The sequence below is a fragment of the Oryctolagus cuniculus genome, chromosome 8 (genome assembly GCF_964237555.1).
Source record: "Oryctolagus cuniculus chromosome 8, mOryCun1.1, whole genome shotgun sequence".
In the NCBI taxonomy this organism is placed as follows: Eukaryota; Metazoa; Chordata; class Mammalia; order Lagomorpha; family Leporidae; genus Oryctolagus; species Oryctolagus cuniculus.
The window spans coordinates 88,128,044-88,151,416 of NC_091439.1; the positions used below are offsets into that span (position 1 = coordinate 88,128,044).

Consider the following 23,373-nt stretch of genomic DNA (forward strand, 5'->3'; position numbering starts at 1 on the left):
TTGGAGCTTCCTCTGGGTCTCCGATGTAAACACAACAATTTTAACATCAAAAAGACTTGGGTTTGGACCCTAACTGCCTTGAAGAAAGTTATTTGACATCATTGCCCTTCATGTTCTTCATTAGTAGAGGAAAATAATAGTAATACTTAACTGATTGTAGTGGTGATAAAGATCAAATGGGCAAATACAAATAAAATTAAGTATTGTGAGCTCTAGCATGTGGTTCCTATTTTGACCAATCAGTGAGCTAAGGTGATTTCCTTGAACTCAGTAAATAGTTGATAAACCACTAGTATCATATTAATTAAATGGAATACTAAGAAATCTATAAAAACAGTGTTTTTTTTTTCTTTTGACAGGCAGAGTGGACAGTGAGAGAGAGAGAGACAGAGAGAAAGGGCTTCCTTTTGCCGTTGGTTGTGAGAGAGAGAGAGACAGAGAGAAAGGGCTTCCTTTTGCCGTTGGTTTACCTTCCAATGGCCGCTGCGGCCAGTGCACCGCGCTGATCCGATGGCAGGAGCCAGGTACTTATCCTGGTCTCCCATGTGGGTGCAAGGCCCAAGTACTTGGGCCATCCTCCAAAACAGTGGTTCTTAAGTGGTTTGTTCCCACTCATGTGGGGCCATTTTGGGTGCTGGCAGGGAAGAGTTTTGGATATCACAATAAATGGTGTGGGGGCCGGTGCTGTGGTGTAGCAGGTCAAGCATCCCATATGGGTGCTGATTCCTGGTTGCTCCACTTCTGACCCAGCTCTCTGCTATGGCCTTGGAAAGCAGAAGTCGTTGGGCCCCTCCACCTGCCTGGGAGATGTGGAAGAAGCTCCTGGCCCCTGGCTTCGGATCAGCTCAGCTCCAGCTGTTGGGACCATTTGGGAAGTGTACCTAGCAGATGGAAGACCACTACTTCTGCCTCTCTGTAACTCTGCCTTTCAAATAAATAAATATTTAAAAACAAATGGTGTGAAAGTGGAGAAGTGATATTTGGGCAAGTGGGGAGGCTACATTTGCTAGTGTTCTCAGGAAAGTCCTGGACATGGAAGGATTTTCAAGTGTCCCTTTGGGCAGACGGGAAAGACCTGGTTACAATACTCTGAGTCTAGAACCAATTCCATTTTACTTCTCAACATTTTTTGTTGTGCTTCTCCCGCCCCCAGTCTTAATACAAATTTTCTAGAAATGCAGCCATTATGTAAATACATAAAAGAATATTTTTTTCTTTTTTCTTTTTTTGACAAGCAGAGTGGACAGTGAGAGAGAGAGAGACAGAGAGAAAGGTCTTCTGTTTTGCCATTGGTTCACCCTCCAATGGCCGCCGCGGCCGGCGCACCACGCTGATCCGATGGCAGGAGCCAGGTGCTTCTCCTGGTCTCCCATGGGGTGCAGGGCCCAAGCACTTGGGCCATCCTCCACTGTACTCCCGGGCCACAGCAGAGAGCTGGCCTGGAAGAGGGGCAACCGGGACAGAATCCGGCACCCTGACTGGGACTAGAACCCGGTGTGCCAGCGCCGCAAGGTGGAGGATTAGCCTAGTGAGCCACGGCGCCGGCTGAATATTTTGTTTTTCTTAGAATTGTGCCAAGAATAATTCATGATTTTGGAAAAATCATGTTAGACCTATGAGACATCAACACATCTGTATATCAGTTTGCTCTTGAAGCCCTGGGACTCTTGTTGGTTTTTTTTTTTAATAGAAAATTTTTATTTAATATATATAAATTTTGAAAGTACAACTTTTGGATTATAGAGGTTCTTCCCCCCATATCCACCCTCCCACCCACAAACATCCCATCTCCTACTCCCTCTCCCATCCCATTCTTCATTAAGATTCCCTGGGACTCTTGTTAAAGCTACATATAGGTACAAGCATCTGATTTCTTCATGATACCTTCTAATGTAGCCCCACTAGAGCATTTCATTATTTCACTATGTTATTACTTCTAATGATCCTATATGTTATAGATAAGGTATTATATTGCTTTCAAATCAAATTTTATGTTTACATATTGCCGGCGCCGCGGCTCACTAGGCTAATCCTCCGCCTAGCGGCGCCGGCACACCGGGTTCTAGTCCCGGTCAGGGCGCCGGATTCTGTCCCGGTTGCCCCTCTTCCAGGACAGCTCTCTGCTATGGCCAGGGAGTGCAGTGGAGGATGGCCCAGGTGCTTGGGCCCTGCACCCCATGGGAGACCAGGAAAAGCACCTGGCTCCTGGCTTCGGATCAGCGCGGTGCGCCGGCCGCAGCGCGCCGGCCGCGGCGGCCATTGGAGGGTGAACCAACGGCAAAGGAAGACCTTTCTCTCTGTCTCTCTCTCTCTCACTGTCCACTCTGCCTGTCAAAAAAAAAAAAAAAAAAAAAAATTTATGTTTACATATTAACTGTGTACTCTTGGTGAGGAAATAAGTCCTTAAAATGCTCTGCTACTAAAGGAGAATGTTGGGTCTGAGGGGGTTGAGACACAGGCTCTAGGATTATGGTAAGAAAATGTAACAACATAAAGTTCTGCAGCATTTGATCACATTTGTGTGTTTCATTTCTATGGAAAATTATGGCAGTGTATGGTTAGGTTCCAAAGAATCAGATAAGAAATGGAATGTGCATTCTAACTCTGACTTCATTATTATTATTTAAATATTTACTTATTCATTTTATTTGCAATGCAGAGAAATAGGGACAGATAGAGATGCAGCCAGCCAGCCACTCAGCCAGAGAGATACACCATCAGCTCTTTTACTCCTCAGATGACCTTAAAGCAGGGCCTAGGCTAGGCTGAAGCTAGAAGCCTGGAACTCAACCTGGGTCTCTCACCTGGGTGGCAGGGACCCAGCTTTTTGAACCATTATCTGCTGCTTCCTGGAGTGCACATCAGCAGGAACTGTAATCAGGAGCAGAGCTGTCTTCAAACCCAGGCACCCCAACACGGAATGTGAGTGTCCCAAGCAGTGTCTTAACCACTATGCCCATGCCCACTCCCTGTCTGTATTATTTAAACATAATCATCTAATTTTTACAGGTCTGTTGTTTTAAAACAGAAAAACCCAAGATTTAAGCTAAATTATTAACAGTGTAAGATTTTCAACTTTATGGTTCTATGATTCTAAACAAGGTTTTGTGGATTATAGATTCAGGTTTTGTTTCCTAAAGTATGCTGTAAAAAAACAAACACTGCTAAAACAGGACATTTATGAGTGTTAAGTAGTTAGTGTTCAATGGTCAATACATTTAGGAAAACACTGGGTTAAAGAAAGTTAAACATGTCTCTTTAGGTAAGACTTCTTAATTTCCTTGTTAAACTTGAGAGTATTATGGGCTTTCAAGAAAAAAAAATGTACCATATAGCATTTCCCGTATTTGAGTACAGAACTCCCCCCTCCCTGTACCCTAAGAATCTCATGGAGAGTAGCTCTGCATAGGAGGTGCTGTGACACACTAATTTAAGATGATGTATAGTATTTCAGAAGTTCTTATTTTCTAAGAACCAAATCCCCACAGTGTGTTCTCACGCATTATAACATGCAACGAGGAAAAGATTTTGTGCAGTGATTCTCTTAAATCTTATTTGATGTTGGAATCTTTAACACGCAAGTTCAGGTTGGCAGAAAGAAGGAACTGAAAAGGTTAACTAAAGAACACTAATTAAAATGTGTGGTGAGCATGAGTCATTTTAGAACTAAAGAGTGAAAGAGAGGCTCTGTCTTTACTTCAAAAGATTTGCTCTATTTCATAGATGCTGTCAAAAACAAAACAGGTGTATTCAGTTAAATTAATTAAATCTGAAAGTTTGTAAACAGCACATTGTAGATATAGAATGTACCATTATACATTGAAAATAAATAGGAAGAGGTTAGAAGATTTGAAATGTTAGAAATATTCTTCTCACTGGGCTATTTTTGGAGACTGGGCCACCAATATAGAGAAGTCAAATAGAAAAGTAGAATATAATTCTGGAAAGAACACAAACAACAAGATCATCTCGGTTGCTGAAGAGCACAGTTCCTCTAGCTAATGATTATTTTAAAGGTCAGCTGGTGGAAGTCCACCAAATTTGTTTTGTGTAGGTGTATCCACAGTTGGTGTGGGTTTAAAACAAAACAACAAAATGCTTGACATTTAAAGAGTTAGTCCAGATTATATTAAGTCTCAAATTTCAAAACGTAAAGTATTTAATGGGTGGAATATCTGTTGTAAAATGTTAACATCTTGACAAATGGTGTGCTTCTGGACCACAATTTCTGGCCCAAGGTGGTGTTTGAGAACCAATTTTAATCACATACTGAGGAAACTTAATCATGAAGGTCAATCTACCAACACAATAAAAACAAAACCAAATCATCAGATAATGGATTCTAAAAGAAAAGTAAGGTTTCTTACTTTACTAATGTATACAGTCCTTAAGGGCAAAAACTACACTACATTTCACTGGACAGTTAGTAAGTTCCAACACACAGAAGCCATTAAAGTAGACTTCTGGGATGGGGGCGGGGACTGTCATCCTACTAACCTAGGATCCAAATTCATTGCTTATGGGCCAACCAGATTTTGTATGTCTTCCAATGGAGAACAACATGAAGTACAGAATGTACCCATGATGTATTCTGGCCAAAAACATTTAATTTGAATCATTAAACCTTTAGCTACAACATGAAGGTTATAGGAGAGGAAGACAGTGGAACCAACCCAAATTCCTTATAACACAAGGAATCAATTAGACAAACCAGAAAGTATGACATTCTTCAGAACAATGTTGTCCAGATCCCTTCAACTCACAGTCACAAGAAAAGGGACAGTGCCAGGAGAGAGGCTGGAGAGCCACATTAATTGGATGTGCTGTGTGATCCTGGAATGGAGACTGGTTTGAACAAAGCAGCTCTAGAGGACGTTTTTGTGTCACTAAGGAACTAAAAATGTATCTATTCCGAGGTTAGTGCCACGGCATAGGGGTTAAAGCACCACTAGCAATGCCGGCATCCCCTGTGGGCTGGTTTGTGTCCAGGCTGCTCCACTTCTGATCTAGCTCCTTGCTAATGTGCCTTGGAAATCAGTGGAAGATGGCTCAAGTGCTTGGGCCCCTGCCACTCATGTGAGAGACCCAGATGGAGTTCCTGGCTCCTGCCTTTTTGGCCTGGCCCAGCCCTGACTGTTGTGGCCATTTGGGGAGTAAACTCAGAAATGGAAGACATTTCTCTCTCTCTCTCTCTCTCTCTCTCTCTCTCTCTCTCTCTCTGTAACTGCCTTTCAAATAAATAAATAAAATATAAATATATAGGGGCCGGCGCTGTGGCGCAGTGGGTTGGTGCCCTGGCCTGAGGCGCCAGCGTCCTATATGGGTGCTGGTTCTAGTCCTGGCTACTCTTCTTCTGACCCAGCTCTGTGCTATGGCCTGGGAAAGCAGTAGAAGATGGCCCAAGTCCTTGGGCCCCTGCACCCATGTGGGAGACCCAGAGGAAACTCCTGGCTCCTAGTTTCGGATCAGCACAGCTCCGGCCATTGTGGTCAATTGGGGGGTGAACCATCGGATGGAATACCTCTCTCTCTCTCTCTGCCTCTCCTCTCTCTGTGTAACTCTTTCAAATAAATCAATAAATCTTTCAAAAATATATAAATATATATATATATATTCTGTATATTGGATAAAGTAAAAATTTAAATAATGGAAATCATTGGTTAATAAAAGCAGGCTACCAGATAGCATATATAGTAAGAGTTCACTTAGTTAAGGAAAGAGAGAGAATCAGGATACACTCATATACCACTGAATTGTTAAATATAGTGGGATGTAATGTTTTTATTTTTGCTTATCTGTATTTCCAAATTTTCTACAATGCAAATTTATTAATAATTGGCTACTTATAACAATAAATACATGACCTCAAGGAAATGACAGTTTCCCCATGATCTGTGAGGCTGTATTTAGTAAGAAAATATGACAAAGGTCAGTCTTAATGAATCTTAATGCTAGGAGTGAATGCAATATTTCCAGTCGGTTGTAAAAATTCTTCCACCCCACCCTACTCCTATCCCCCATTCCTCTGTCAGTCACATAGTCCTGGGAACCTTTCAAAGTTAAAAATGAACTGTTCTGTCTGTCTGCTAAAGACACACAGAAAAGAGGACTTCAGCTCCTGGCCCCACTCTAGGAAACATTGGATGGAGCAGCTTACTCACTTGTGCCCCAAGAAAGGAGGGGCAGTAAACCATATGGGCTTGAGTTTAACATTCACTAGGACACATTTTACTGATTAATAGGATTCCTGGGCCTAATGTGCAACTCAGCACTTTCTTCTTTACATTAGATACAGCCAACTGTGTTTCCAGCTCTGATATGCTAGCACATCTAGACAGAACCTGCAGAGCCTGTGATCACTGTGACAAAGCCTTTTGGGCTCTCTCCGTTCTACCTGTAACTGTCTTTCCACTCATCTCTTGCAATTCCAACTTCTTGCTTGCCACAGGGTAAATCAGGCAACCCAACTGAATTCATTTCCATGGGAAGAAATTCCCAACTTTGGTTCCATCTCAGTGGCGTAGCTCATTCAGTACTCTCCTCAGTATTAGTATACTTCTAAAGACTCTACTATACTAAATGTCCTTTACTGATATGAAAAATAGATTTCATTTTTGAAACAAATATAAAAGTGGTTCAAGTAGAAAATTAAAAGTACATGAAATAAATAGTCATTCCTCACATTACTTTAGGAAAATTAAGATACTATGTTGTGCTTATAGAATAACATAATAGGTAGTAGAATCTTGATAACATGTAAAGTGTCTCTCCTCTTCATTTCTTTATGTATGCCTTTCACTTTCTTTTGAATGTTCTGGCATTTGAATTAAGAAACTTACAATAAAAAGGAAAAATAGATCCAAAGGTTAAACATCTATATTCTCTTGGAAATTTGGGATTTCATAGAGTTCTCATTGAAAAATCACCTTTATGGCAATTCACCTTTGAGCAGATTCACAGAGTATGAAGCCTGAGTTATATCATATAATCTTTGTATGAGTTCTAGTTCTAGATCCTGGAACTGCATGTTGCCTTGAAAAACAAGTACAAGAGAATCAGAAAAACATATCCTTCTTTGATGCTTTTAGCATGAGTGCACAGTGACATTTGGTATTTTTGTTAAGGCAGTTATGTGGGTCAACCCATGCATTAGCATATAATCTTCCATCTACCAAAAGAGTTAGTCACGTGGAAATATTAATCTATTCAATCAGACAATTGTAATTGCTGCACTATTAAAGGAAGGAAGGAAGAAAAGAGGATGGTAAGAGGGTAGGCTGGTTCTAGGGAACTAATTAGGGTGTGCTATCATAAAGCAAGGCCCTAAAGCTGATAGTGAAGAAATTCATTGTCAGAAGAGAGTCAAAAGAGACACACTTCTTTTAACCATTTGCTTGTCTTGTTGTAATAACAAAATTATAAGACATAATAATATCAGTGTTTTTGCTACTTATTTTTTTCATGATATTTTTGCTTAGCTATTTTTACCTTCAAGTTATTCATGAGAAAGCTGAGAAGTGAAAATCCTGGTAAATTGCCAAAGGTAGCAAAATAATTTAACAATAAAATATAAGTAGATGGGGCTGGTGCTGTGGCGTTGCAGGTAAAACGGCCACCTGCAGTGCTGGCATCCCATATAGGTGCCAGTTCAAGTCCCGGCTGCTCCTCTTCTGATCCAGCTCTCTGTTATGGCCTGGGAAAGCAGCAGAAGATGGCGCAAGTCCTTGAGCCCCTGCACCTGTGTGGGAGACCTGGAAGAAACTCCTGGCTCCTGGCTTCAGATTGGTGCAGCTCCGGCCGTTGTGGCCAATTGGGGAGTGAACCAGCAGATGGAAGACTGCTTTCTCTCTCTCTGCCTTTCCTTCTCTCTGTGTGTAACTCTCACTTTCAAATAAAATAAATAAATCTTTTAAAAAAAGAAAAAAATAGAAGTAGAACATATTATTCCTGCCTCCCACTCTGGTGTAAATAGATCTGTGTATTTCTGCAATTTCTCAGACTTATGGTTATCTCTTCTCTTTGTGAAGAGATTTTTTTAAAATAAATATGTGCTTTAAATATTTTCTATGTATTATGGTTATATCTTCTCACTGTTTCATTGTTTTGTTTTCATGATTTTTTACTTTTGATAATATCTTAAAGAAGAAGAACGCACAGTAGCTACTCCTTGAAAACATCTTTTTAAAGTCATGATACTTTTTTTTTAACATTTGTTTTACGTACTTGAAAGGCAAATACCTGGTGCAGTTCAGGTTTGGCCAGGCTGAAGCCAAGAGCCTGGAGCTCTATGCAGGTCTCCCATTTGGGTGACAGGGGCCCAGGTACTTGTGCCATCTTCCACTGCCTTCCCAGGTACATTAGCAGGGAGCTGTATGGGAAGTACAGCAGCCTGGACTTGAACCAGAACTCTGATATGGGATGCCACTGTCATAGGCAGGGGATAAACCACCTGTGCCACAGCTCCACCCCACCTGCCCCTCTAAACTCACATGTTAAAAAAGTGCTGCACAACCATATAATACATTTATTAACTTAGTCAGGAAACATTTAAGTGCATACTATTCTTAGGCTTAACATTTAGTATTTTGTTTTCATATCAACTCTGCAAGTATATATTATCAACTTCATCTATTATTAAGCAGTTTTTGCAGGATCATATGTAAGTGGCAGAACCAGAACTTGTACCCAGATCTTAGTCCCAAAGTCACAGGTTTTTTACTATACCAAGCTTACACATCAGAGAGTTCCTTCTCTCACTGCTTTATGGGTGTTTAGATCAGGGGTAAGGCATACCTGGTTGTGGCGGCACTGAGTAAGTGCTTGTTTGATCATGTGGAAATGGAAGGGTGGGAAATGGAAGCCAAGAACAACATGAAGACAGGGACAAATGGGGAAAGTCAGTTAGGTGTGGGAAACAACTTTGGATGGAACTTTGGGTGAGCAAAGGAGAATGTGCTAAGTTTGAAACTGCTGAGTACAAGTTATAAAGATTCTGGAATAAAGGGCAGTGGAGGAGACTTTACTGATTAGCACTGGATTAGAAGTATAGATATAAGGTTCAGTGCAGTGGCACAGCAGGTAAAGCTGCCTCCTGCAGTGCTGGCATCCCATATGGGTGCTGGTTTGAGTCCCGGCTGCTCCACTTCTGATCCAGCTCTCTGCTATGGCCTGGGAAAGCAGTAAAAGGTGGCCCAAGTCCTTGGGCCCCTGTACACCTGCGGAAGATACAGACGAAGCTCCTGGCTCCTGGCTTTGGATTGGCCCATCTCTAGCCATTGAGGCCACTTGGGGAGTGAATCAGCAGATGGAAGACCTCTCTTTCTCTCTCTCTTCCTCTGCATCTCGGCAACTCTGCCTTTTTTTTTTTTTTTAAGATGTATTTATTTATTTGAAAGTCAGAGTTACAGAGAGAGAGAAGGAGAGGCAGAGAGAGAGGTCTTCTATCCGCTGGTTCACTCCCCAATTGGCCACAGTGGCTGGAGCTGGGCCGATCTGAAGCCAGGAGCCAGGAGCCAGGAGCTTCTTCCAGGTCTCCCATGCGGGTGCAGGGGCCCAAGGACTTGAGACATCTTCTGCTGCTTCCCCAGGCCATAGCAAAGAGCTGGATTGGAAGTAGAGCAACCCAGACTCAAACGGGTGCCCATATGGGATGCCAGCACTGAAGGAAGTGGCCTTACCCATTACGCCATGGCACCAGCCCAAACTCTGCCTTTCAAACAAATAAATAAATGCATCTTTAGGAAAAAGAAAAGAAATATAGATATGAACATAAAACACACACTCCTACACTTTCCATGGTATCTGCAATAGGAAAAGGCTGCAATTATTAAAGGGGAGAACTAATATATATATGTATATACATATATATACACATATATATATAGGATAAAGAAATTTTAATATTTGACAACCCAGAATTTAAATACAGATGTTCTTTGAAACATCAAAAACAAAACAAAACTCTACTACCCTTTCAGAGATAGCGATAGAGACAGAGATTACTCATCAGTTTCAAAAAATATACCATGAAAGTTTTGTTGATAGTCCCTAATTTTGAGTTTGCTTTGCTAGAGTTAAAAGTTGTGTTTTATTTATTTGTTTATTAGCTTATTTGTTAGACAGGCAGAATGACAGAGAGAGAGAGAGGAAGGGAGGGAGATGCAGAGAAAGAGAGAGGGAGGGAGGGAGATGCAGAGAGAGAGAGAGAAGTCTTTGATCTACTGGTTCATTCCCCAAATAGCTGCAAAACTGGGAAGGTCCAGGCTGAAGGCAGGAGCCCAGAACTCCATTCAGATCTCCCAAGTGGGTTGCAGGAGCCCAAGTACTTGATGATCCTGTGCTGCTCTCTTACACACATTAGCAGGGAGCTGGATAGGAAGTGGAGCAGCCAGGCCTCTAACTGGCGCTCTGATATGGGATGCCACTGTCAGAAGCTGTGGCTTAACCTTTATGCCACAATGCCTGCCCCTAGAGTAAAAAATATTTCATTATGAAACTCAACACAATGTCTTAACTCTACATTTTTGGACTCACCAGTCACTCAGAGTTGAAGTGATAGGTTTGTATTTATGTTGCATTTACAGTGAAGCTGCCCAGTAGTTTATTTATGGTGGCAGTGAGTTTGAGACATGGTGTTACCTACCTTCCTTTTCAGCTGGTTGTGTCCTTTCATTATATTTTTTGATCAGTGAAATCTAAGCAAATATTTTTGGTAGACTTTCTAGGAAAGTGCTTAGGGGTAGGAGTAATTTTTTGTCTTTCCAGGAAGATGAATAGGAGAACTGCAATCCTAATGGCCATATCTCTGTTAATGTCTTTGGTGTCTGAATGGAATAGAAAGCAGCATTCATCTTTGCAAACGAGTTAGAAAATTCCTCCTCGAGGTAAATGCAATCCCTTAGAGTATCCAGCCCCCATTCATTTGATCAGATGCATTTGCAGTAAACAAACTGCACAACCATATGGGGTGGCTCTCACAGCCATATTGGAAAGCAGGAAAAGAAGCCACGCTCTAAAGATAGCAAAGTCCGAGAACGAGGGAGCTGGGTCCCTGCCGACCATGGATGTGCCACATTAGCTCTGAAGTGACTACTTTCAGACGTCTTTCATGTGAGAAAAGAATAAAATTTAAGTTACTGCTATTTCTGATTTATTTCACTAACAGCTAATTGCTATTATATAAAACTACATGTTATGCTTTGAGAACCGCGACTGTTAATTAATGAAGCCAAGACTCCTTGAGAATTATGTATCAGATATTCTGTGCTGTGCTAGGGATAAAGACAGAACTGAGAATTGAGGACAGATGTGTACATATGATCAGAGAGGACTGTCATGTGGTTTCTCATCTTGTACACTGCACAGAGACATCAGACCAAGGGGTAAGGGGAGCCTGTACTTGGACAACCTGTCTTTAGCCAGAGAGGGCAACTTTCTTCATGCATCCCCAAAAATGGGTGCCTCTTTGTAAAGACTTCAACTCAACCCATAATCATGCCTTATTGTACTTTAGCTTAGTGATTTCCAAACTGACCTTAGCAGCAGTTAGCTTTCTTTGAAAGAATACTTAGTCATACAGAAACATAATGTATTAGTGCAGGTGTTTTGGTTGTAGAAGTCTCACTCAAGTTAGATTAGCTGTAAAAGAAAAGTTATGCTATTCTAATCACACTCAGTGCAGTAGAGGTCAGCTCAGCATGCTAAAGGAGTCCATAATAGAGTTTTAGAGAACCCTTCTGAGAGGAAGTGACGCTTAAAGTAAATCTTGAAGGATGATTTCAAGAAGAGGGCAGAGTGGGAAAGAGCATCCAATGCTGAGGAAATAGGATGTACAACGGTAACTAAAAGACCATGTCCTGTTTCAGAAAAGATGAGTAGTTCATTAAAGGCAGGGGTGAGAGAGTCTGCAGGATAAGTGGCTGCAGGTGGTAGTAGGAAGAGAGCAATCAATAAGGCACATATGAGGGCCTTATTGATTATAACTTGTGGAAAAATGGAATTAAAAAATAAGCTGAGGCCAGCGCTGTGGCGTAATGGGTAAAGCCACCACCTGCAATGCCAGCCATCCATATGGGCATTGGTTCAAGACCTGGATGCTCTTCTACCAATCCAGATCTCTGCTATGGCCTGGTAAAGGAGTGAAAGATGGCCCAGGTCCTTGGGCCCCTGCATTCATGTGGGAGACCTGGAAGAGGCTTGAGGCTCCTGGCCTCGGATTGGCGTAGCTCTGTGGTCATCTGGGGAGTGAACCAGTGGATGGAAGACCTCTCTCTCTCTCTCTCTCTCTCTCTGTAACTCTGCCTTTCAAATAAATAAATGAATCTTTTAAAAAATAAGCTTATTTTGGTGAAAACAATTTAAAATCTATGTTTTTTTTATAATGCTTACTTTCATGAACTTTTTAAAAAATTGTATTTATCTGAAAGGCAGAGTTACAGAGAGAGAGAGAGAGAGAGAGAGAGAGAGAGAGAGATTTTCCATCCACTGGTTCACTCCCCAAATGGCCACAATGGCAGGGGCTGAGACAGGCCAAAGCCAGGGGCCAGGAGCTCCTTCCAGGTTTTCCAAGTGGGTGATAGGGGCCCAATTCCAGGCCATCCTCTGCTACTGTCCCAGGCACATTAACAGGGTACTGGTTCGGAAGTGGAGCAACCAGGACTTGAGCTGGCACTCACATGGGGTGCTGGTGTTGCAGGTGCTACAACAGACCCACAGGGCCCTCCATGAACTTTTTTTTAACTTTTTGAATATTTATTTATTTGAAAGTCAGAGTACACACAGAGAGGAGAGGCACAGAGAGAGAAGTCTTCCATCTGCTAGCTCACTCCCCAGTTGGCTGCAACAGCTGGAGCTGTGCTGAAGCCAGGAGCCAGGTGCTTCCGCTGGGTCTCCCACGCAGGGGCAGAGGCCCAAGTACTTGGGCCATCTTCCACTGCCTTCCCAGGCCATAGCATAGAGCTGGATTGGAAGAGCAACAGCCGGGATTAGAACCGGCACCCATATGGGATGCTGGCGCCTCAGTTCAGGAAACTAACCCCCTGATCCACAGCGCCGGCCCCCTTCCATGAACTTTTAAGAGACCCCTCATATGTCAGCATTTCAGAATTTTTTTGCATGAAAATAAACTTATTTTTTCAAAACAAACTTTAATTACCTTTTCTTAAAACATTTTGATGTACCCTTTAACAATTGTGAGGTTTTATTCTACAACTTATGGGAAGTCACATAAGGGCCACAGTAATATGAAGAAAATGTGTTTTAGAAGATGTTGGGGTTATACCTGGTTGGAGCACATTAATAGACAAAATATTGGAGGGTGAACCAACGGCAAAAGGAAGACCTTTCTCTCTGTCTCTCTCTCTCACTGTCCACTCTGCCTGTCAAAAAATTAAAAAAACAAACAAACAAACAAACAAACAAAACACCTCAAGTAAGAGGTGATGGGCTGACTCAAGACATTGCAGGAGTGGATGTTTGGAGCAGCGGTTAAGATGCTGCTTGGGCCTTGTGGCGCCGGCACACCAGGTTCTAGTCCCGGTCGGGGCGCCGGATTCTGTCCGGGTTGCCCCTCTTCCAGGCCAGCTCTCTGCTGTGCCCAGAGAGTGCAGTGGAGGATGGCCCAGGAGCTTGGACCCTGCACTCCATGGGATACCAGGATAAGCACCTGGCTCCTGCCTTCAGATCAGCGTGGTACGCCAGCCGCGGCGGCCATTGGAGGGTGAACCAATGGCAAAAGGAAGACCTTTTTCTCTGTCTCTCTCTCTCACTGTCCACTCTGCCTGCCAAAAAAAAAAAGATGCTGCTTGGGATGCTGACATTCCTTATTACAGTGTCGGTCAAATCTTGGCTCTGCTTTGTAGTCTAGCTTCCTGGGAGGCAGCAGGTGATGGCTCAAGTACCTGGGCCCCTGCCACTTATGTGGAAGAATTGAATTCTGGGGCCCTGGCTTTAGCCTGGCTATGCCCTAGTTTTTGCAGGCAATTAGGGTATGAACCAGTGGTTGGAAGATTAGTCTCTGTCTCTGCTTTTCTTTTATTCTTTTTTTTTTTTAAGATTTATTTTTTATTTATTTGAAAGAGTTACAGAGAGAGGCAGAGCCAGAGAGAGAGAGAGAGAGGTCTTCCATCCGATGGTTCACTCCCCAAATGGCCACAGTAGCTGGAGCTAGGCCGATCCGAAGCCAGGAGCCTGGAGCTTCTTCCAGGTCTCACATGCTGGTGCAGGGCCCAAGCACTTGAAAAATCTTCTACTGCTTTTCCAGGCTATTAGCAGAGAGTTGGATCAGAATTGGAGCAGCTGGGATTAGAATTGGTGCCCATATGGGATGCCAGCGCTGCTGGCCAGGGCTTTAACCTGCTGTGTCACAGCACCGGCCCCTCTGCTTTTCAAATAAAAATAAAACAAACACATTAAAATATTTTTAAAAGATTTACTTATTTATTTTAAAGGCAGAGTTACAGAGAGGCAGAGAGAGAGAGAGAGAGAGAGAGAGAGGTCTTCCATCAGATGGCCAGAGGTGGGCCAATCCGAAGCCAGGAGCCAGGAGCTTCTTCTGGGTCTCCCATGTGGGTGCAGGGGCCCAAGGACTTGGGCCACCTTCTACTTCTTTCCCAGGCCATAGCACAGAGCTGGGTCAGAAGTGGAGCAGCCGGGACTCGAACTGGTGCCCTTATGGGATGCCGGCACTGCAGGCGGCTTTGACTTGCTATTCTACAGCGCGGGCCCCTAAAACATTTTTTAAAAACAGATTGGCAGTGCATTGGGATGAAGGGAATAGATTAATAAAGAAATGTAGTAGAATTGATAGATATAGGGGGCCAGTGCTGTGGCATAGAAGGTTAAGCCTCCACCTGCAGTTCCAGCATTCCATATAGGTGCCGGTTTGAGCCCCAGCTGTTCCACTTCTGATCCTGCTCTCTGCTAATGCGCCTGGGAAAACATCAGAAAATGGCCCAAGTCTTCAGCCCTTGTACTCATGTGGGAGACCTGGAAGAAGCTATTGGCTCCTGGCTTTGGCCTGGCATAGCCCTGGCCATTTGGGGAGTGAACCAGCAGATAGAAGATTTCTCTCTCTCTCTCTCTCTCCTTCTCTCTGTGCATTTCTGACTTTCAACTAAATAAATAAAAAAATAAAATCTGTTTTTAAAAAATCGATAGATCTTGGTGAGGATGGGAGAGAAAAGTTCAGGATGATTTCTAGGATTTGCATTGGGGAACTATTTATATGTATGGTTTTGTGATCTTTAGCATGATAGTGACGTTTTTAATAGGATATGGCTATGCAAGGCTAGGAAGAAACTTTGGAGGAAAGACAAGGAGTGCAGTTTTGGACAGACTGGTCTTGAAATATGTGTAGACAGTCCATTTGGAAATATCCAGAAGAAAATTAGCTATATCCATCTGAATGTGATTACTCTGGAGATGCTGATTTGGGATTCCAAAGCATATATGTGGTAGTTACAACTTGTAGGTATGATATCTAAGACAAAGAGAGTATGTTTGGGTCTAATATGAAAAATTTTTCCATGGCTTAAAGAGGAAAAAGGGTTCATTAAGACTTCTTAGCTACCAAATATCTTCTATGCAGTCAGCGTCTGAAGTCGCCATTGTTGTGATTTCTCTTTTTTGGGTTAAGTTTGTATTTCTAAAACTCTTTTAACAACAGAACTAGGTATCTAGAGACTAGTTCCTAAAACTGATTTTGCTGCTGAAGCAGGACCATCAATATTTGGTAGTCTACAATTCATTAGTAATGACCTAGTGTGGTTTTATTCAGTGAGTTTTAAAAATATTATTTATTTTCATTTTATTTGAAAGGCAGTGAGAGAGATTGACCCCTCTCCCATTGGTTGGCTCAGTTCCCCAAATGTCTGCAACTGCCAGGCTGGGCCAGGCCAAAGCCCAGAGTTGGAGACTTAATCCAGTGGCAGGGACTCAACACTTGGAACCGTCATCTGCTGTCTCCCAGGGTGTGCATTCGCAGAAAACTAGAATAGAAAGCAGAGCCAAGATTCAAACTGGACACTCTGATGTGGGATGCAGGCATCCTAAGCAATATCTTCACCACTGTGCCAAACACCCACAACAAGTTCATTGATTTTAAAATTTATTAAGCAGAAGTTATCTGCTTACCTGAAAGAACTGTCACATAGAAACATAATGTATTAGGATGTTTTGGTTGCAGATGTCTAACTCAAGTTAGATTAGATGCAAGACATAATTTACGCAAATTTACTAAATTTAGCTATATTATGTAAAAAGGTGCAGCTGGGATGCCGGAGGTCGCTGGAGTTTGAGATTGCCGGGAATTGCTCACTTGCTGTCCCCACTTCTCATCTCTGTGGTGGTGTCATTCTACGTCATGCAGTATGTGACTACTCACCACTCTGACTTCCTTCTTGGCTGTTACAGTTGAATAACCCTTCTTTTTATTTATACCTGAAAACATCATGGGGAAAAATTGTGCTTGCTTAGGCTTCATTTATTGCTCTTTGTAGCCAAGGGGTTGGGGAATTCTCTTGAGCTTTAGTTGCCACTAGAATCATCTGTTTAGAGCACATGCAAGAATAGTTCCCTCAAAGAGAAAAAGCATTGCCTGATGAAAAAGAAAGGCAATTGGGCAAATAGACAGTCAATATTTAAAACAAATAAAATGGAGGCCTTCTAGATGAAGTTCCATCTCCCTGGTTCCTTCTGGGTACTCTACATGGCTTCTGAAGCATACTATTGGAGATCTTAGGATTAGAAAATGGATGGGATAGCATACAAATCACCTACAAGACCTTGAGAAGTGGAGCTACTAGGTACTGGGGGTGGTGGTGCTTGCCTAATAGAAATTTGCTGGAATATAAGAAAGTACTAGAAAAGGTACTAATATTGAATTGGGATGGAGATTCTATTCCTGGATGAAGGGGCCTAAGATGGGGAGTAGAAAAAGTGGAGACAAGAAGACATCAAGACAAACTTCACTTACTTTATTTAATACTTTATGAAGAATCAAAGCATCATACAGCACACCACTGCTAATGGTGGAAAATGTTCAGCTTTGGCTAAGATGGTGGGATGGTTCTTGGTGTCATCCACAGCCATCCTGGTGAAAGGAACAAAAGGGAGTTTGATGGAAACAGACTTAATGGGCCTGAAGAGGGGCAGAGGCAATGAGCAAAGTACCTCTCTTGGATGAGCATCCATAGTAGATAGTACCTCAAAGAAATACAAGAAATACAAAGGAGAGGGAGAGAAATGAGTAAAAGAGGGGAAGATAGAAAGAAATACAGTTCAGTAAAAGGTAGACCACGTCACAGAAATATAATTTGGAAGCCCTTTCACATGGTCTGGGAAGTAAACCTTCAAGATTATCCTGATGAATATTTGGTTTTAAATTAATTTTACTAATGAATATGAGGTAAACATAAATTCATTATTTTACCAACTATATTGAATAAGTATTTTGGAAAACTTATATACTGGGAGTAGGTGTTTGGTATAGCACTTAAGAGGCCTGCTTCCCAGATTGAGTACCTAGGTTTGATTTCCAGCTTTAGCTCTGGACTTCAGCTTCTTGTTAATGAAGATCCTGCGAGGAAAAAGTGATAGCTTGAGTAATTGGGTTTCTGCCACTGCCATGTGAGACCAGGATTTTGTTCCAGCTCTCAGCTGTTGCTGGCATTTGGGGAGTGAACCAGCCCCATTGGCAGTACTCTGTCTCTAAAATAAATGAAAAGTGTTTTAAAAGAAAAGTTATACAGCAAATAGTATGAAATTGTGCATTGAAATCAGTAAAATTAATTTTTTTATCAATGGTAATGATTTTCTTAAATACACAATGGAAGTATTTTGTTTGAACAAGCTGTTCAACAGAATTTCAGAGAAGTGACAAGAGTCTTAAGAGACCAGCTACCTGAGCTATCAACTAAACCACGGAGAGATAGGAAGATTTATTCAGATCAAGTGTTAATCATTAACACAGGTGATCTCTAGAATATTTACCACATTTTTAATTCAGAAAGGATGAATGAATTCTGCAAAAGATTAAACCTTCGTACTGTTTCTGAACAAATTGTACCTTATACACTACTATTTTTTTTAAAGATTCATTTTAAGAATTTTTAAAAAAATCATTTATTTGAAGTTGGAATTAGAGAGACAGGCAGAGACAGAGAATCTTTCATCCACTGGTTCACTCTCCAAATGACCAAAGTGGCCAGGGCTAGGCCAGACTGAAGCCAGAAGGCAACAGCTCTGAGTCTCCTATGTCGGTGCAAGTGCCTAGGAATGTGGACCATTCTCTGCTGCCTTCCCAGGTTCATTATCAGCTCCTCTGCTGCTTTCCTAGGTTCACTATCAGGGGGCTGGATCAGAAGTGGAGCAGCCAGGACTTGAACCGGTGCCCATACGATATGCCAGCATCTCAGGCAGGGGCTTAACTCGGTATGCCACAATGCTGGCCCCTACACTGCTACTTTAAATCAATTTCATCAGAGACCTTACTTAAGCCAGAAGCTTCAATAAGATAACTCACTTTTTTTTTTTTTTAATTTATTTATTTATTTGAAATGCAGAAGTTACAGAGGCAGAGAGAGAGGGAGAGGGAAAGAGGGAGCGAGAGGGAGAGAGAGGGAGAGAGGGGGAAAGAGCGAGGGAGAGAGAGAGAAAGAGAGAGAGATAGAAAGTTAATAAACCATCCACTGGTTAACTTCCCAAATGGCTGCAACAGCCGGAGCTGGACCAGGCTGAAGCCAGGAGCCTCTTCAGAGTCTCCCACTTGGTTTCAGGGGCCCAAGGACTTGAGCCATCTTCCACTGCTTTCCCAGGCCATAGCAGACTTGAACTGGCACCCATATAGGATGTCGGCACTGCAGGCGGCTTCACCTGCTATGCCACAGCGCCAGCCCCAATAAGTCACTTTTTTTTTTTAAAGATTTATTTATTTGAAAGTCAGAGTTACACAGAGAGAGGAGAGGCAGAGAGAGAGAGGTCTTCCATCTGATGGTTCACTCCCCAACTGGCCACAACGGCTCAAGCGGGGCCGATCCGAAGCCAGGAGCCAGGAGCTTCTTCCAGGTCTCCCCTGTGGGTGCAGGGGTCCAAGGACTTAGGCCATCTTCTACTGCTTTCCCAGGCCACAGTAGTGAGATGGATTGGAAGTGGAACAGCTGGGACTAGAACCGGTGTCCATATGGGATGCTGGTGCCTCAGGCCAGGGTGTTAACCTGCTGAGCCACAGCTCCAGCCTTGGTATGTCACTTTTTTAAAAAGGAGATTTTCTTTTAAAAATTTTATTTTTATCAACACAAAGTAATTGCACATATTTATGGGGTACAATATATGAATACATTGTATAATGATTATTCCACGGTAATTAGCAGATCCATCATCTTAAATTACACGAAATGCAAATCAAAACCAAAGAGATATCATCTCATTCCACTCAGAATGGCTATTATCAAAAAGACAAAGGATAACAAGTGTTGGTGAGGGTGTGGAGAAAAGAGAACCTTTATTCACTATTGATTTGGAATGTAGATTATCACAGCCATTATGGAAAACAGTAAGGAGCTTCCCCAAAATATAAAAAATAGAACTGCCATATGATCCAGACATCCCACTCCTGGGTATATATATCCAAAGGAAATGAAACCAGTACACCATGAAACATCTGCATTCCCATTTACTGCAGCACCATCCCCGATGACCAAGATAGAGAAGTTTTCTTAGAGATCTTTTTTCTGATTTACAACAAAAAAAATTGCAGCAACTTTCAAACTTGAAAAATTCCCAGAAATAGTATCTCAAAAACCGGCTACAATTCTGTTGCAAACTTTGATTTACAACAAAACTGCAATTTAAAAATGGTTAGGAGCCTTGTGGTATAGTGGGTTAAGCTACACAACTTAACCACTTGAACTTTCCATATGAGTGCTGGTTTGAGTCCCAGCCGCTCCACTTCCCATCTAGCTCTCTGCTGTGGCTTGGGAAAGTAGAAGATGGCCCAAGTGTTTGGGCTCCTGCCCAGATAAATATTTAAAAAAAAAAATACTGCTTTTCTTTTTTAGTTTGCTTGTTTATAATGAATGAATAATGGATTTTTTTCCAAAGATTTATTTATTTGAAAGGCAGAGTTACAGAGAGCAGAGGCAAAGGCAGAGACAGAAAGAGAGGTCTTCCACCCACTGGTTCACTTCCTGGATGGCTGCAATGGCTGGAGCTGTGCTGATCCAAAGCCAGGAGCCTTTTCTAGGTCTCCTACACGGGTACAGGGACCCAAGGACTTGGGCCATCCTCTACTGCTTTCCCAGGCCATAGCAGAGAGCTGGATTGGAAGTGGAGCAGCCAGTTCTTGAACTGGTGTCCTACATGGGATGCTGGCACTGCAGGCAGTGGCTTTACCCACTACACCACAGCTCTGGCCCCACTTTTTTAGTGCTATATCACCCATATGAAATGGTATAGAGAATATCTCTGACAACAAGAGATACTTAAACTTAACCTACATTCAACTGATTTTTGTATACCAACATCCAGTATTTTTAGTGCTAAATGATACAACTACTGTGTTTCTTAATGGATTTTTATCCATTCAGTATTAAAAATTTAGAGGAAGGTGGTACTTTCCCTACAGTTAAGACACAGGTTAGGACACCTGAATCCCACACTGGAGCTCCTGAGTTCCATACCTGGTTCTAGCTCTTGATCCTGGCTTCCTGCTAACACATACCCTGGAAAGCAGCAGCAATGGCTCAAATAATTGAAGCCTACCACCCATGTGGGATACCTGGACAGATTTACAGTCTCCTGGTTTCTGACTGGGATAGCCTCCTGGCTCTTGAGGGCATGTGGGGAGTGAACAAGCAGACGGGAACGCTGCCTCTCAAATTAAAACACACACACACACACAAAACACAACAGATAATGTAGAGGTCAACAATGAACATCACATAGAATCTTGTAAATCTGAGCTTCAGGACCCACATTTAGTATTATTATTATTTTTTTAACACTCACAATGAACCTCTGCTTCTCTCCTACCACAATCACTTTTGCCGGGCAGCCTATAGGCGTGGGTAGATATGACTCAAGTAAAAATGCCAGTGCTATCAATTAGTCTATATTCCTAGACATTGTTGTGATTATTAATTTTGTGTCACCCTTCATTCCATCACTTCTGATTTGTTCCGTGAGAATTTCCTGTTTATGTGACAGCCTCTTCTACAAAGAGTGTGAACTACTTAAGAATGGGGACTATATATGCTTGACCGTGTATCTATTTTCCAATGGTAAATACAGTGTCTTCAACATAACTCCCCCTGCAAGTTTACTAAAGATGCATGAAAAGTTAGAAATCTATCTATCCACAGGTATGTAAGGAAAGTTAAAAATCTTAAGAGATACCACATTTAATTTAACTTTTCTTAAGTATTTTTTTCCTTCTTTCCTTTAACGTTCGATAAGTCTTTGTCCTTGGGGAACAGTGAGTGTCAAGGAGAAACACTGCAGTATGATGCCATTCAGGCATTCACAGGTTCACTATTCTGGGCTCCTTAACTGACCTGTTTGGTTTTGCTGCTTATAAAGCCAAAAATAATTATTCATTATGTCAGCCCAGACTTGAAATCCTCGGGAATGAGAGAGAGCTCTTCCACAATTACGACTACCTGGACTTCTTACAGAAAGTGGGATGGGGGTGGCGGTGTTAGCGAGGAAGACAGGAACTTAACAGGAGAGAACCAAAGCAGGCCGCGGCTCCTCCCGTCCTGAGGGGTGTCTTCACGCTCACGCTTCCTGATGAAAGCGGCAAGTGTTCTGCGGCAATGGCGGACTCTTTTAAGAGCTGTTCGGTTCAGGTTTAAAACATGATTTGCATTTTTACCGTACCTTTCCCCACTAGAGATGAAGGAAGGCATTTTAGATTTCAATATTAAGGCCCAAGATGAATTACAACCAAAACAACGTGCTCAGTGTGCTGAACAGCACTCCCGTGGGGGCGAAAAAAAAAAAACCAAAACAAAACAGTGAACCGTGCTAATGTACTCTTGACCAAAATAAATAACTCAAGTCCGGAGCATGCGTTGAAAAAGGGATTGAAATTGTGCAAAACTGCCATAGAGCTGTATTCAGCCTCTGGCTAATTTGCATTTTGGGTTTCTGGTGGTTGAAAGTTGAAGCTGGCCCAGAAAAAAAAAAAAAAATTACAGCCTAGAAACTTAAAATATCAAGGCCACACTTACCAATTAACACGAACATTTCTAGTTTACATTCGGATGTTTTCATTCTGTAGCTGGCACAAATAAACTGCCCCAGGAGCGTAATTCTACCGCGAGAAGGGAGGATGCGAAACTAGGACGGAGCTATCTCCACGCATTCTTTTATTTACCTTTCACGACACAACTTACAGGAGTTACACGTGAAACCAAAAACAAAAAACCGGAGTTGTCAGGAAACCCTTGCTTCGCTCACTTCGCCGCAGCCGGCGTCTCCTTAGCAGCCGAGACCGGCGCTCGGCGGCTCTCGGGCCGCCTGAGGCGAGCGCGCAGCGAGGCGCGTTCTTCCGTCTCCTGCCGCACGACTTAGTAAACGCTGGCCTGATACCCCACCCAGCCTTCTCAGCCTTCCTCCCCGCGTCCACAGAGAGGACTGAGTAAGAAAACGACAAGGGTCAAGCAGAAAACGGCCAGCCCCCAGGCCGCCGCCGCGCGCGCACGCGCACGCGCACGACCGGCGACCGCGGCGCGCGAGGGGCGGGCCCGAGGCGCGCGCCTGGAGCTCCGCCCCGCGGCCGCTCCGCCTCCTCCCCCTCACCCCACCCCTCAGCGCCGGGGAGTGACTGACTCCCGCCAGCCCCTCCACGTCAATCAACCCTCCTCCTTCTCGCACTCTCTGCACCTTGTTATTAATCTCAATACCGATATTGCCCGGACGTCTCTCCCCCGGCTCTCGGGGGGTTGTGAACGTGTGTGAGCGAGAACGAAGGCACCGAAAGCTGGCGTCTCTGTTCAGCCAAGGCCCCGGCAGCACCAGGCGCAGCAGCAACCCCCGCAGCGGCGGCAGCAGCCCCAGCACCAGGAGGCCAAGGCCAAGGCCGGGCTCTGTGAGGCTCTCGGAGCTATAGCCGCGGCTTCGGCAGCTGCGGGGGCGCAGCTTCCTCCGGCGGCGGAGGCCTTCGCGTCAGCGGCCGCGGCCGCGGGGCCTCTCCAGTGCGACCAGGGCCACCGTCCTCGAAGCCCAGCGGCGCGGCCCTCGTCCCCCTCCCCGCTCCGGCTCCGTTTCGCTCCCTCCGGCCGCCCTCCGCGCCGCCGCCTCTGCCGTTCCTCAGGCGGCCCGGCCCGGCCCGCCCGCCCTGCGTCCCCTCTGGCCGGTGCCTCTCCCCCCGGCGGG

General features: G+C 43.4%; 1 protein-coding gene across 1 annotated transcript in view; it reads right to left on the reverse strand.

The window, feature by feature from the left end:
• Window positions 1-22,567, reverse strand: part of MRPL1 (mitochondrial ribosomal protein L1) — a 152,461-nt gene extending 129,894 nt beyond the window's left edge. The window contains exon 1 of the mRNA XM_070047985.1: window positions 22,227-22,567. The gene's annotated coding sequence lies outside the window, so the exon portion shown is untranslated. The remainder of the gene's footprint in view (window positions 1-22,226) is intronic.
• Window positions 22,568-23,373: the final 806 nt, after the last annotated feature.